Source organism: Lithobates pipiens, unplaced genomic scaffold (assembly GCF_037356315.1).
Source record: "Lithobates pipiens isolate NorthernLeopardFrog02 unplaced genomic scaffold, aLitPip1_a1.2 Scaffold_19, whole genome shotgun sequence".
NCBI lineage: Eukaryota > Metazoa > Chordata > Amphibia > Anura > Ranidae > Lithobates > Lithobates pipiens.
The window spans coordinates 111,282,513-111,299,296 of record NW_027507764.1 but is presented as its reverse complement, the minus strand read 5'-3'; positions in this window follow the sequence as shown (position 1 = coordinate 111,299,296).

Genomic DNA, 16,784 nt, shown 5'->3' with positions numbered 1-16,784 from the left:
AGAGCCCCTAATTTTCCACTTCTCAATAAGTGATGAAACACTACTGACTGGCTTTGGATATCAAGGCTTTGGATATCTTTTTATATCCATTTCCATCTTTGTAAAGTTTAATTACCTTGTTACGCAGGTCTTTTAAAGAGGAAGTAAACCCCGGATGATTTTCCTATTTTTTTCCAGTTCTATATACTATATATTATTGTAACTTTAAATACAGCAAAATTGGACAAAAACTAGTCAGGAAAATACCTTTTTTATCATATTTTGTATCTCTTCACTTCTGGGTATTGGCCACGCCATGTCTACTGCTGTTTCTTGAATCTAGTATTGATGGAATTTCCTCCCTGATTAGGTTTCCCTATACAAATATCGCGCATGCGCCGTATCGCCTAAACCAAGCCTCTGTCTCGATTGCCGAGCTAAACCATAGCTGAAGCAACATAACTTGCAAGGCAGTAACGCGAGACTTCCCTCTGTGCTGTTCAAAGAAGTTAATGAATAATAATGACCGGCATGCAGAGGGGGACAGAAGCCTGATGTCACCCACGATTGTAGGGCGATTGCTATGGAAACTACAACAGTGAGTGCACTTTCACAGGCAGCGATCAGCTGCCTTTGCTATCTAGATTTGAAAAAGCACGAGTTGTATTGGAGAGTTTACAACCACTTTTACTGTTCCTTTCTACCTCCACATGGCTCAGTGTCTAGCCCGCTTAGTGCATCCATGTGAGAACTAACAAACTCATTGACTATTTATACACAGACACTAATTGTGATTTAAATAAGCCTTTAATTGCCATTTTAACCTGTGTGTGCCACCTTCTGTACCAATGCTAAACATTCCAAGGTATGTAAACTTTTTATCAGGGCCATTTGGGTGATTTACGTTATCATTAGGGATGAGCCGAACACCCCCCGGTTCGGTTCGCACCAGAACTTTCGAACGGACCCCGCGTTCGTAACGAACGTTAGAACCCCATTGAAGTCTATGGGACTCGAACGTTCGAGATGGAAAGTGCTAATTTTAACGGCTGATATGCAAGATACTGTTCTAAAAAGGGTTTGGGGACCTGACTCCTGCCTCAGGGGACATGGGTCAATGCAATAAAAAGTTTTAAAAGCGGCCGTTTTGGCGGCAACACTGATTTTAATGACGATTAAAGTGAAAAAAAAAATGAAATATTCCTTTAAATATGGTGCCTGGGGGGTGTCTGTAGTATGCCTGTGAAGTGCCACGTGTTTCCCGTGTTTAGAACAGTCCCTGCACAAAATGACATTAAACGGAAATAACACCCTTTAAAACTGCTTGCGGTTTTAATGTTATATCTGGTTCCTGCAATATGGTTGAAAATCATTCAGAAAAATGGCATGGGTAGCCCTCCCTGCCCATTACCAGCCTATTTGGGTCTTGTACGCATATTAAGGGGAACCCCGTACCCATATTAAAAAAAGGAAATGTGTGTGGCCCCCAGGCCCTATATACTCAGAACAGCAGTATACAGGTGGTGCAAACAAGACAGGGACTGTGTAGGTTTGTTGTGTTAAGTTGAATCTGTTTTTAATTTTCAACTGGTACATTTTTAAAGTGTAGCTCCAGTCAAAAAAACTATTTTTAAGCTTTTTGGAAAACATAGGGAAGGGTTATCACCCCTGTATAATTTGTTTTGTCGTCCATCTTTTTTCATCTCACTTGCTGTTGTCTCCTTCCGTTTGCAAGTAGGAGATGTTTGTAAATTGGATGTTTGAAAGTAGGGGCCTGCCCTATATGCTCTGCAGAAATGGCGGAACAAGGTGTTGGTTTTGCCACAACATTGTAAGCCCTCAAAGTGACTCTTGGTGGGCGCTGGAGCGCCCTGCTGTGAACGATTATATCAAGAATTGTAATTACATGCCATTGTTGAACAGTGGTAGAAAAATTGACCTTTGGTGGTTGTGGTGCTGGTGCCACAACACTATAAGTCCTCACCGTTACTCTGGGTGGGCACAGGAAAGGGCCCTCCTGTGAAATATTATATCAAGAATTGTAATTACATGTCCCTGTTAAACAGGGGCAGAAAAATTGGGCCTTAGGCACTAGTGCCATCACACTGCAACCTCTGCCATATACTGTAGTTTTATTGCAGGAATTAGCCCTGCTGCAAAGCATTGCATCAAAAATTGTACTTAAACGCCCCTGTTAAACAGGGGCAGAAAAATTGGGCCTTAGGCACTGGTGCTGGTGCCACCACACTGCAACCTCTGCCATATACTCTAGTTTTATTGCAGGAATTAGCCCTGCTGCAAAGCATTGCATCACAAATTGTACTTAAACGCCCCTGTTAAACAGGGGCAGAAAAATTGGGCCTTAGGCACTGGTGCCATCACACTGCAACCTCTGCCATATACTCTAGTTTTATTGCAGGAATTAGCCCTGCTGCAAAGCATTGCATCAAAAATTGTACTTAAACGCCCCTGTTAAACAGGGGCAGAAAAATTGGGCCTTAGGCACTGGTGCCATCACACTGCAACCTCTGCCATATACTCTAGTTTTATTGCAGGAATTAGCCCTGCTGCAAAGCATTGCATCAAAAATTGTACTTAAATGCCCCTGTTAAACAGGGGCAGAAAAATTGGGCCTTAGGCACTGGTGCCATCACACTGCAACCTCTGCCATATACTCTAGTTTTATTGCAGGAATTAGCCCTGCTGCAAAGCATTGCATCAAAAATTGTACTTAAACGCCCCTGTTAAACAGGGGCAGAAAAATTGGGCCTTAGGCACTGGTGCCATCACACTGCAACCTCTGCCATATACTCTAGTTTTATTGCAGGAATTAGCCCTGCTGCAAAGCATTGCATCAAAAATTGTACTTAAACGCCCCTGTTAAACAGGGGCAGAAAAATTGGGCCTTAGGCACTGGTGCCATCACACTGCAACCTCTGCCATATACTCTAGTTTTATTGCAGGAATTAGCCCTGCTGCAAAGCATTGCATCAAAAATTGTACTTAAACGCCCCTGTTAAACAGGGGCAGAAAAATTGGGCCTTAGGCACTGGTGCCATCACACTGCAACCTCTGCCATATACTCTAGTTTTATTGCAGGAATTAGCCCTGCTGCAAAGCATTGCATCAAAAATTGTACTTAAACGCCCCTGTTAAACAGGGGCAGAAAAATTGGGCCTTAGGCACTGGTGCCATCACACTGCAACCTCTGCCATATACTCTAGTTTTATTGCAGGAATTAGCCCTGCTGCAAAGCATTGCATCAAAAATTGTACTTAAACGCCCCTGTTAAACAGGGGCAGAAAAATTGGGCCTTAGGCACTGGTGCCATCACACTGCAACCTCTGCCATATACTCTAGTTTTATGGGAGGAATTAGCCCTGCTGCAAAGCATTGCATCAATAATTGTACTTAAACGCCCCTGTTAAACAGGGGCAGAAAAATTGGGCTGCTGGCATCACCCAGAACCAAAAATGTTCTTCCAACATATCAGCGGAGGAGAGGGAGGATAGACAATCAACATAACAGGACAGTCCCTCAGCATCAGCATAGGCAGTCTTGAAGGGATGTGGTATTTCAAAAAAAATTATTCGGTTACATCAGCTTCAGGTGCTTGGTAGCTGTGGGTGATCCAAGACTGATTCATCTTGATGAAGGTCAGTCGATCAACTGATTCGGTGGACAGCCGCACCCTGTGATAGGTAACGAAGCCACCAGCAGCACTGAAGGTGCGTTCCGAAAGAACGCTGGATGCAGGACAGGCCAGTAGCTCAATTGCATACTGTGCAAGCTCTGGCCAGTGATCCATCCTCAAGACCCAGTAAGCCAGAGGATTTTCAGTGGGAAAGGTGTCCAAGTCTGACCTTGCCCCTAGGTATTCCTGCACCATGTAAATTAGACGCTGGCGATGGGTGCTGGAACCAATCATACCTTGGGGCTGCGGACTAAAAAATTGTCTGAAAGCATCAGTCAGACGGCCACCTTCTCCACCGCTCCTTCTGACTGATGCCTCAGCAACACGTTGTCCAGGACCAGGAGTTTGTGACCTCCCAGTCTCTGGGAACGCGTTGCACAGAGCTTTCTGCAAGGCCTCCCGGAGATGTCTCATCCTCTGCTCCCTCTGCGATGGCAAGATAAGGTCGGCAACCTTACCCTTGTACCGTGGATCAAGGAGAGTGGCCAGCCAGTAATGGTCCCTCTCCTTGATCCGAAGAATACGAGGATCGTTCCGCAGGCTTTGCAGGATCAGGGAGGCCATGCAGCGTAGGTTAGCTGAGGCATTCGGTCCGGAGTCCTCTGGGTCACTAAGGACAACATGATCCGCAGCTACCTCCTCCCAGCCACGTACAAGTCCACGTGTTTCTTGGGACTGTAAATCATCCCTATAAGACTGCTGCTGCTGCTGCTGATGCTGAGTGCCAGCCTCCACCTCCATGCTGACACAATCATCCTCCTCCTCCTCTTCCTCCTCCTCACCCTCTTCCTGTGTGATGGGTGGCACAGCAGGAACACTGTCTGGATAAAGGGGGCCTTGAGAGGCAAGGAAGTCCTCCTCTTCCTGCCTCTGTTCTGCCTCAAGTGCCCTGTCCATTATTCCACGCAGCGTATGCTCCAAGAGGTGGACAAGAGGTACAGTGTCACTGATGCATGCACTGTCACTGCTCACCATCCTTGTGGCCTCCTCAAACGGTGACAGGACAGTGCATGCATCCCTGATCATGCCCCATTGGCGTGGTGAGAAAAAAACCAAGCTCCCCTGACCCTGTCCTGGTGCCGTAGTCGCACAGGTACTCATTGATGGCCCTCTGCTGCGTGTGCAGCCGCTGCAGCATGGCCAATGTTGAGTTCCATCTGGTGGGCATGTCACATATAAGGCGGTTCTTGGGCAGGTTCAACTCCTTTTGGAGCTCAGCCAGCCGAGCACAGGCATTAAATGATCGGCGGAAATGCACACAGACTCTCCTGGCCTGTTTCAGGACATCCTGTAAGCCGGGGTACCTGCCCAAGAACCGCTGCACCACCAGGTTAAGGACGTGAGCTACACAGGGCACATGGGTCAGTTGTCCCTGTCGGAGGGCGGAGAGGAGGTTGGTGCCATTGTCGCAAACCACCATTCCTGGCTTAAGCTGGCGTGGCGTCAACCACCTCTCGGCCTGCCCCTGCAGAGCTGACAAAACATCCGCCCCAGTGTGGCTCCTGTCCCCCAAACAAACCAGCGCAAGCACGGCATGGCATCGTTTTGCCTGCGTACTTGCGTAGCCCCTGCAACGCCTACGGTGCACCGCTGGTTCTGAGGACAGAGCACTGGAAGAGGCCATGGAGGAAGAAGAAGAGGAGGGGGTGGAGGAGAGAGGTGTGTCACAACCAATAGTAGCATTTTGGAGGCGTGGTGGCGGAACAACCTCCAACACTACTGCACCTTGTCCTGCATCCTTCCCAGCAGCCAGAAGAGTGACCCAATGGGCCGTGAAAGACAGGTAACGTCCCTGTCCATGCCTGCTGGACCATGAGTCAGCGGTAATATGCACCTTACCGCTGACCGCCCTGTCCAGCGAGGCAAGGACATTGCCTTCCACATGCCGGTAGAGAGCTGGAATCGCCTTCCGTGAGAAAAAGTGGCGTTTGGGGACCTGCCACTGAGGAACCGCACATTGTACAAACTCACGGAAGGGGGCCGAGTCTACCAACTAAAAAGGCAGCAGTTGAAGTGCTAGCAATTTAGCCAAGCTAGCATTCAACCGCTGGGCATGTGGATGGCTGGGAGTAAATTTCTTCCGCCGGTCCAGCAGCTGGGGCAGGGACATTTGCCTGCTATAATCGGACGTGGATGTACCACTAGCAGAGTTCCCGGAAGCACTTGGCTGTGACACACCTAATTCTACACCTTCATTCTTCTCAGAGCAGGTTTCAGAGAGGACTGAAGGTCTAGTGGGGTTGGAGATGCCAGCTGATGAGGAGCAAGGAGAGGTCCGCTTTGTTCTTTGGTGTGGGTCTTTGAGGTATGCTTGCCAACGAGCTGCATGGCAGGTCAACATATGTCTGGTCAAGCATGTGGTGCCCAAGCGGCTGATGTTTTGGCCACGTGAGATACGCTTGAGACATATGTTGCAAATAGCAGCGGTGCGATCTGATGCACTCGTCTCAAAAAAGGCCCACACCAAAGAACTTTTAGAATAATGCGCAGAGGAAGCGCTCTGCGCAGGCGGAGCTCTGCGGTGTGATTCAGTCGGTGTGCTGCCCCTAAGCTGGCCCCCGGAGGGCATCCTGCCTCGTTGGACATGTGCCTCCTCCTCCTCCTCCTCCCTCCTTCCAGGCACCCACGTGGAGTCAGTGCCCTCATCATCCCCTCCCTCTTCATCGCTGTAGCAAACCTGGCAGTATGCTGCAGCTTGTGGAACATGACTGCCAGATTGCTGTGCTTCTTGAGCATCCTCTCTCTCTGCGCTCACGCTACTGCCTTCCTCTAGCTGAGTGTCATCATCAGAGCCCACCAAACACTGGGCATCCTCCTGGAGCATGTACCCAACACTGTGCTCAAAGAGTTCAGGAGACTCCTCAGGAGGACGTGGTGGGTCTAGGGAAGGAGTCACTGATGATGACATTGAGAGGAGGGACGACGATGTGTTGGCAGCTGCTTTTCTACTACCCTGAGACTGGGTGAGAGAGGATGAGGAGGATGAAGAGGGCTTGGTCATCCACTCTACCAAGTCGTTGGCATGTTGCGGTTCAACATGTCCAGCTGCAGAAAAGGACAAGCATGTCCCATGGCCACGTGCTGATGACAATGCACCGCGTCCACGACCAGCACTGTTGTCTCTAGACACAGAGCCTGCTTGCCCTCTTTTATCGGCTCGCGCCTGTCTGCCTCTCCTTGCTGGCCTTCCAGACATGGTAATGGCCTGAAGGGAGTTGGGTAAAACAGTAGTTGGGTAGTTTATATTGTGCTGGAGGCACACAACACCCACTAACTCCTGCAGATGCCTTTTTTATAGAACAGCAGAGTTAAAGGGGTATATACAGATGTATACTGTGCTGTGCTGGAAGCACACACAACTTCCAATAACTCCTGCAGATGACAATCGGGCCCAAATAGAGAACAGCTATGTATGTGGAATTTTAGCGGTATGTACTGGGTACAGAGCACGCACACAGCACGCACTATCTCCTGAGTGACACTACTGACTGCAAGCTCTATTGTTAAAGATGGACCACTAGCTATATAGGTGAGGTGAATATCACGGTGTATACTGCGGTCAGGGCACGCAGACAATAACCAGAAAACAGCAGAGTTAAAGGGGTATATACAGATGTATACTGTGCTGTGCTGGAAGCACACACAACTTCCTATAACTCCTGCAGATGACAATCGGGCCCAAATAGAGAACAGCTATGTAGGTGGATTATAGCGGTATGTACTGGGTACAGAGCACGCACACAGCACGCACTATCTCCTGAGTGACACTACTGACTGCAAGCTCTATTGTTAAAGATGGACCACTAGCTATATAGGTGAGGTGAATATCACGGTGTATACTGCGGTCAGGGCACGCAGACAATAACCAGAAAACAGCAGAGTTAAAGGTGTATATACAGATGTATACTGTGCTGTGCTGGAAGCACACACAACTTCCAATAACTCCTGCAGATGACAATCGGGCACAAATAGAGAACAGCTATGTAGGTGGATTATAGCGGTATGTACTGGGTACAGAGCACACACACAGCACGCACTATCTCCTGAGTGACACTACTGACTGCAAGCTCTATTGTTAAAGATGGACCACTAGCTATATAGGTGAGGTGAATATCACGGTGTATACTGCGGTCAGGGCACGCAGACAATAACCAGAAAACAGCAGAGTTAAAGGGGTATATACAGATGTATACTGTGCTGTGCTGGAAGCACACACAACTTCCAATAACTCCTGCAGATGACAATCGGGCCCAAATAGAGAACAGCTATGTAGGTGGATTATAGCGGTATGTACTGGGTACAGAGCACACACACAGCACGCACTATCTCCTGAGTGACACTACTGACTGCAAGCTCTATTGTTAAAGATGGACCACTAGATATATAGGTGAGGTGAATATCACGGTGTATACTGCGGTCAGGGCACGCAGACAATAACCAGAAAACAGCAGAGTTAAAGGGGTATATACAGATGTATACTGTGCTGTGCTGGAAGCACACACAACTTCCAATAACTCCTGCAGATGACAATCGGGCCCAAATAGAGAACAGCTATGTAGGTGGATTATAGCGGTATGTACTGGGTACAGAGCACACACACAGCACGCACTATCTCCTGAGTGACACTACTGACTGCAAGCTCTATTGTTAAAGATGGACCACTAGCTATATAGGTGAGGTGAATATCACGGTGTATACTGCGGTCAGGGCACGCAGACAATAACCAGAAAACAGCAGAGTTAAAGGGGTATATACAGATGTATACTGTGCTGTGCTGGAAGCACACACAACTTACAATAACTCCTGCAGATGACAATCGGGCCCAAATAGAGAACAGCTATGTAGGTGGATTATAGCGGTATGTACTGGGTACAGAGCCCACACACAGCACGCACTATCTCCTGAGTGACACTACTGACTGCAAGCTCTATTGTTAAAGATGGACCACTAGCTATATAGGTGAGGTGAATATCACGGTGTATACTGCGGTCAGGGCACGCAGACAATAACCAGAAAACAGCAGAGTTAAAGGGGTATATACAGATGTATACTGTGCTGTGCTGGAAGCACACACAACTTCCAATAACTCCTGCAGATGACAATCGGGCCCAAATAGAGAACAGCTATGTAGGTGGATTATAGCGGTATGTACTGGGTACAGAGCACACACACAGCACGCACTATCTCCTGAGTGACACTACTGACTGCAAGCTCTATTGTTAAAGATGGACCACTAGATATATAGGTGAGGTGAATATCACGGTGTATACTGCGGTCAGGGCACGCAGACAATAACCAGAAAACAGCAGAGTTAAAGGGGTATATACAGATGTATACTGTGCTGTGCTGGAAGCACACACAACTTCCAATAACTCCTGCAGATGACAATCGGGCCCAAATAGAGAACAGCTATGTAGGTGGATTATAGCGGTATGTACTGGGTACAGAGCACACACACAGCACGCACTATCTCCTGAGTGACACTACTGACTGCAAGCTCTATTGTTAAAGATGGACCACTAGCTATATAGGTGAGGTGAATATCACGGTGTATACTGCGGTCAGGGCACGCAGACAATAACCAGAAAACAGCAGAGTTAAAGGGGTATATACAGATGTATACTGTGCTGTGCTGGAAGCACACACAACTTCCAATAACTCCTGCAGATGACAATCGGGCCCAAATAGAGAACAGCTATGTAGGTGGATTATAGCGGTATGTACTGGGTACAGAGCACGCACACAGCACGCACTAACACTACTGACTGCAAGCTCTATTATTAAAGCTAGATCACTAGCTATATAGGTGAGGTGAATATAGTGGTGTATACTGCGGTCAGGGCACAGACAGTAACCACTACACAAGAGCAAGATAGTAAATCAGCCAAAAACGATTGGTGTGTAACTGTGTTGAAGGTACACAGAACACCCACTGCTTCAGACGCCAACACACTGCACGAGGCTGCCTTAATGGCGGCCTTATATAGTGTGGGGCGTGCACTACACAGCCTGAGCTATGATTGGCCACAGGCAGGATGCCTGTGGCCAACCATGGCTCTCCTCGCTGCTGGCGCTGCAATTGGCCAAGCATGCGGGGTCACAGTGCATGCTTGGCCAATCGTGAGACAGCAATGCATTGCGCCATCGCAGTGCATTGTGGGCCACACGAATTTTGCCGCGAACGGCCCAAACGTTCGGAATTCGGCGAACGCACGAACGACCGATGTTCGAGTCGAACATGCGTTCGACTCGAACACGAAGCTCATCCCTAGTTATCATTATGATTTAAAAAGGATCCAAAAAAACTGTGTGATAATAAATGGCTTTGTGTGCTTGCTATCCTTAAATAAAAAACAGATTTTTGGCATGATCAGTCATATTTTCAATATCAATGCCAAAATCTCACAATTTCGGCCAGGATATGCAAACTTTTGAGCACGACTGTACATGGGTAAATGTGCACTATGCTATCAGGACTCTTGTTGGGTTCTTTGTTGATAATATTTGTATATTTGATGTATGTACTATCATTATTATTTTCTTATATAAAGCTTGTATTATTTCCAAATTGGTATGCATCTCTATACTTATGGTTAATATCATATTCTGGTTGCAGTAGTTCCTCTGCTCCCAATGAATTAGATTAGATTATTGGTAAATATCCCTGTAAGGGAACCCCTCTCATCACAGAGGCCCTGTCCAGGGTGGAAGGCACTGCCAAATGTATTATGAAACCTACTCTTTTACTTAGCAAATGTTCTGGTTGTCTATTACTTAAAGAGGAAGTAAACTCTCCCACTCTGATGCTTCTTTTCATTTAGTCCATTATAATAAGTAATTATAAGTAATTATCAAAGTATAGCCACTGTAATCCAGCCCAAATTGCATATTACTTACTGTTTAAAGAAACTTTAAAAAACTTGTTTCCAGGGGTTAGGCAGCACCATCTTAAGTATTGTTTTCTGAATCTACAGTAGAGTGTATTTCAGCCCTTACATTGAGCACTTCCTGTACTGTTAACCAAGCCTCCTTCTCAATCCAACGTTTCTATGGCAACCCTGCTTCCCTGTTCATAGCTGACTTGTTTTATTTCATAGTATTTACTTGTGCTGATTACCTAGTGTTTTCCTGTATGAGTCCTATCAGCTTCAGCTGATAAGACTGCAGTACTGCTGTCCCATGCCCTGCTTTACACTGTATGTGAGGTCACATGGTCAAATGGTGTGTAGGAGGAAGCTCTGAGTGATTAGCAGCCTCCTGGGAGTTCAGTGTTGTACCGTAGGAAGTCCTAATAACAGATAGATAAGACAGAGAGTGTGCCGTAAATCAGGGGAGATCTGGGCATGCTCAGTGACGTTATTCTAAAGAACAAAAAGGATTACAACAATACTAAGCAAGTAAGGACATATCTACAAGCAGTGTTCATTAGGGTTTTTTATGCTGATTTACATGGGACAAAGTTGTGGGGGAGGGTTTACAACCCTTTTAACCATTTACAGACCGGACCATTTTGCTGGTCAAAGACCAGACCACTTTTTGCGATTCGGCACTGCATCGTTTTAACTGACAATTGCGCGGTCGTGCGACGTGGCTCCCAAACAAAATTGACGTCCTTTTTTCCCACAAATAGAGCTTTCTTTTGGTGGCATTTGATCACCCCTGCGGTTTTTATTTTTTGCGCTATAAACAATAATAGAGCGACAATTTTGAAAAAAACATTTTTTTTCCCTCAGTTCAGGCCGATACGTATTCTTCTACATATTTTTGGTAAAAAAAATCGCAATAAGCGATTATTGATTGGTTTGCCCAAAAGTTATAGCGTTTACAAAATAGGGATAGTTTTATGGCATTTTTATTAATAATTTTTTATTATTATTTTTTTTTTACTAGTAATGGCGGCGATCAGCAATTTTCTATTGTGACTGTGACATTGTGGCGGACACATCGGACATTTTTGACACATTTTTGGGACCATTGTCATTTATACAGTAATCACTGCTACATAAATGCAGTGATTCCTGTGTAAATGACACTGGCAGTGAAGGGGTTAATCAATGGGTGGCAGTGTAGGGGTTAAGTGTTCCTAGGGGTGTGTTACTAACTGTGGGGGGGTTGGGCTTTCATTTAGTGAACACTGATCTCTGCTCCAATCACATGGAGCAGAGATCAGCGTCACCAGTTGCTAGGCAGAATGTAGAAATGCTGTTTACACGGCATTTCCTCCATTCAGCCGTCCCGTGAGACGATCGTGGGTATGCCCGCGGGGATCAAGTCTGCGGGACCCGCGACCGGACTCACGGGGGTCCCGACCAGCGCGGGAGCGCGCCGCCGGCGGCGCGCTCCCGATGGCAGGGCGGCATTGAATATTGGACGTACCTGTACGCCAATATGCCTGCCGGTGCCATTCTGTCGACGTACATCGTCGTGCGCTGGTCGGGAAGTGGTTAAAGATAACGTAAATAAGACAACAATATAAACACACATCTAGTATACCAAAACCCCATGAACCAAAACCAGTGAATCTAATGAGTGAAAGTGCTAACAGCAAACAAACTACCTAAGCCAATAAAATATCTATATACAGGCGGGAAGATATGGCTGAGAAGTGTAGTCAGTGTCAGAGCCAGGGTCATGCATGAGAGATCAGACAGAGGGAGCAGGGAGCAAAGAAGAAGGTACAGGGGAAACGGAACAAGCAGGAAGACGGAGGATCAAGAGCAGGAGCAGGAGCAGGAGCAGAGTGCAGGTACACGCTCACAGATCAGGGGCACCAAGGCAAGGGGGAGTAGCACAGAAAGAGCTAAATATGCTCCCAGCAATCGGCATCAGGTGATGACTAATTAGTAGGAGCTGTTGGCTGCTGAGAGACACCTGCTGGTTGATACCAGAACTAGAACCTACAGAGCCACAGTGCCACCAGTAGCATCCATGACAACTAAATTTATAAAATAATACATATTAGTCCATTATGGCTGTGATTCATGAAGCTTTAAGAGACATTTAAAGTGTATCTAAAGCAAACTTTTTTTTTTTTTATATAACAGAGGAATTCATTTTCAGCTGTCCCATTAGGAAGATTTACCCTACTTCCTGTCCAGTAGACACCCAAGATGTGGTAAGAAATATTTCTAACCTACACTATATTGTCAAAATTATTGGGATGCCTGGCTTTACATGCACATGAACTGTAATGTCATCCCAGTCTTAGTTCGTAGGGTTCAATATTCAGTTGACCAACCCTTTGCAGCTATAACTCTTCTGGGAGAGCTGTCCACAAGGTTTAGGAGTGTATCTATTGGAATGTTTGACCATTCTTCCAAAAGTGCATTTGTTAGGTCAGGCACTGATGTTGGACGAGAAGGCCTGGCTCGCAGTCTCCACTCTAATTCATCCCTCTATCTGGTTGAGGTCAGGACTCTGTGCAGGCCAGCCAAGTTCCTCCACCCCAAACTTGCTCCTCCATGTCTTTATGGACCTTGCTTTGGGCACTGGTGCACAGTCATGTTGGAACAAGAAGGGGCTGCTCCCATTAAGTTGGGAGCATGAAGTTGTCCAGAATGTATTGGTATGATGGATGCTTTAAGAGTTCGCTTCACTGGAATTAATGGGCCAAGCTCAACCCCTTAAAAACAACCCCACACCATAATCCCCCTCCACCAAATGGGTTGGACCAGTGCACAAAGCAAGGTCCATAAAGACATGGATGAGTGAATTTGGGGTGGAAGAACTTGACGGGACTGCACAGAGTCCTGATCTCAACCTGATAGAACATCTTTGGGGTGAATTAGAGTGAAGACTGCGAGCCAAGCCTTCTTGTCCAACATCAGTGCCTGACCTCACAATGCACTTCTGGAAGAATGGTCAAACATTCCCATAGACACACTCCTAAACCTGGTGGACAACCTTCCCAGAAGAGTTGAAGCTGTTATATCTGCAAAGGGTGGGCCAACTCAATATTGAACCCTAATGGGATGCCATTAAAGTTCATGTGCGTGTAAAGGCAGGCATCCCACCACTTTTGACAATATAATGTATGTTGTACAGGTATACTATAATCCACATCCATAGGTGTCCCATCTACTCATGCACTTCTGCTCTGTACTACAATTGTACATGCAGCATTCCAAGTGCTGCACACACAGGCCAAGGGAGAGAGACAACCACAAAAAAAACTGCACCTTTCCTCTGTACCCACAGCAGTGATTGACACCGGCTCTGTGTCCTTCTCATGCTGCCTGCATGTGCGGTGTTTGTCATTCTGTCTGCATGTACAGTTGTAGTACAGAGCAAGAAGGCACACAGAGGAGACTCCTACAAGATGCCATAGGTCTGGGTGACACAAATGAGACAGTTAGAACCCTGAGTGTATCAGTGTGGTCAAGGGACACTTTCAATATAAAACGCAGAGGAGGAATGTAAAGGAAACCTGCGTTACATCAGAGGGGGGCGGGGTCACCCATACGTCCCTGGGGAACCCCATAGCTTTCCTCACCAGCGTCAGAGGGGGCGGGGTCAGGTGACGGGTGGCCCCGCCCTCCTAATATAAGAAACGTCAGCGCTGGGATCCTCGCAGTGTCTCTGCAGTGGAGACAGAAGATGGATGTATGGACAGCACTGGACTGAGAGATCCCCCGTCGCTGGATATGATCATCCATCACTGGATAGCAAGAGTGGATTAGCACCGCTGGAATCTTTTTATTATTTTTTTTATTTTTAAAAAAGAAATGTTGTCTTATTTAACCATTTTTACCCTTTCTTTGTGAAATGGTAGGGGTACTTTTGTACCCCCTTACCATTTCAAACAGGGGGGGCCGGGATCTGGGGGGTCCACTTGTTAAAGGGGCTTCCAGATTCTGATAAGCCACCCGCCCGCAGACCCCCACAACCACTGCTCAGGGTTGTGGGGATGAGGCCCTTCTCCACATCAACATGGGGACAATGTGCTTTGAGGGGTCACAGAACCCCAAAGCATCCTCCCAATGTTGAGGGCATGTGGCCTGGTACGGTTCAGGAGGGGGGGGGCGCTCTCTTGTCCCCCCCTCTTTTCCTGCGGCCTGCCAGGTTGTGTGCTCGGATAAAGGGTCTGGTATGGATTTTTAGGGGGACCCCCACGTCAATTTTTTTTTTACATTTGACACAGAGTTCCCCTTAATATCCATACCAGACCTGAAGGGCCTGGTAATTGAATTTAGGGGAACCCCCACGCTTTTTTTTTTTATCAATGAATGAAAGAATTGTCGGCTAATACAGAGACCACTCATTGAGTGTTCTCTCTATTACGGGAGCGAATATTACACTTTTATTGTTTCACTTTAATCATTATTAAAATCACTGCTCCTGAAAAAACTGTAGTTTTTAAAACTTTTTTTTGCATTGATCCATGTCCCCTGGGGCAGGACCCAGGTCCCCAAACACTTTTTAGGACAGTAACTTGCATATTAGCCTTTAAAATTAGCACTTTAGATTGTGAACGTTTGAGTCCCATAGACTTTAATAGGGTTCTAAAGTTCACACGAAGTTTAGGTCTATTCACAGGTTCTGGTGAGAACCGAACAGGGGGGTGTTCGGCTCATCCTTACTCTACAGACTCGTGAACCTCCACCACATGAAGTGCGTGCTTACCGGAAGGGAAGCCATTATAAGCTTGTGGCTATCAACCCAGCCAGTGTCTTTATCCAGGAGGTATTGAGATGGCAGCATAAACAGATGCTTGGCAGACATAGGAGTAAGTCACACATTTGCAAGTCACAAGCAAGTCTCAAGTCTTAACCTTCAAGTCTCAAGCAAGTCCCAAGTTACTGTGGCAAAAAGAAAACAAGTCAAGTCGAGTCCCAGCTAGAAGTTTAGCAAGTCAAGTCAAGTAATTTATTTTGGTCAAGTCACAAATCAAGTCAAAATACTGACCTACCCCATTTCCTGGCACGCAGATAACGCCTGCAGTCAGACGGGCAAATACTTAAATGGTGTCTTCTGTCTCCTGTGCCAGTTTGGCCCCGGCTGTCTGTGACTCTCTGGAGGGGGGGGGGGGGTGGGTGGGTGGGGGTCACACTGGACCCTGCCACTGTCATTGTTCCTCCAGCTGTTGCTGATCAGTAATGGCAAAGCAGCTTGGTAGACAAAGGGCCGGCATAAAAAGACTGGTGGGAATGGAAGCACAAAGGGCCATTCTGAGAAGCTGCAATTTAAATATGGCAAGGGTGGCCAGTTGCCCACTGCTAAGTATTCGTTGTTTGCAAAATAAGTGATTTGTTTTAAGAATGGGCCCGGGGTCCTCCCGTGGCATAACTCGTGTTTAACGGCCCATGAGGCGACACAAACAAACAGCACTTCTGTTATCCAGCAGCTGCCAGCCTCTGCTACAAATACACCACGGCTCCATCTTGTGTCGTCTGCCAAGGCAAGATGGATGCCGCCAATGCCATCTTAATGTGTGGGGTGCAAGCCGACCAAGTGCAGGCCACGTACTAGATGAGGGTTTAGATGTGACAAACTTCTGTATTTTAAATGACTTCTATGCACTGCTATTCATTCTGTCTATTGCAGCAGATTAGGTAATAACCAGATATAGGGTTGTACAAATATTCATTTTGACTCGGGAGGTGTGCAATTGATCAGTTTAAAACCAGCTATGGGGTGTGTGCAATTAATCAGTTTGGCTTGGGAAGTGTGCAATGAATCCGTGTATAACCAAGTATGGGGGTGTGCAATGAACCAATTTATAATCCGCTATGGGGGTGTGCAATTGACCAATTTATAATCCGCTATGGGGGGGTGCAATTGACCAATTTATAATCCACTATGGGGGTGTGCAATTAATCAGTTTGACCTAGGAGGTGAGCAATTGACCCGTTTATAACAAGCTGTGGGGGTGTGCAATTAACCAGTTTATAACAAGTTGTGGGGGGCGTGCAATTAATTTGCTTATAATCAGCTATGGGGGTGTGCAATTCATTCATTTATAGCCAGATATAGGGTTGTGAATGCATTTTGACTCGGGAGGTGTACAATTGATCATTTTAAAACCAGCTATGGGGTGTGTGCAATTAATGAGTTTGACTTGGGAGATGTGCAATGGATCCGTGTATAACCAGGTATGGTGGAGTGCAATTGA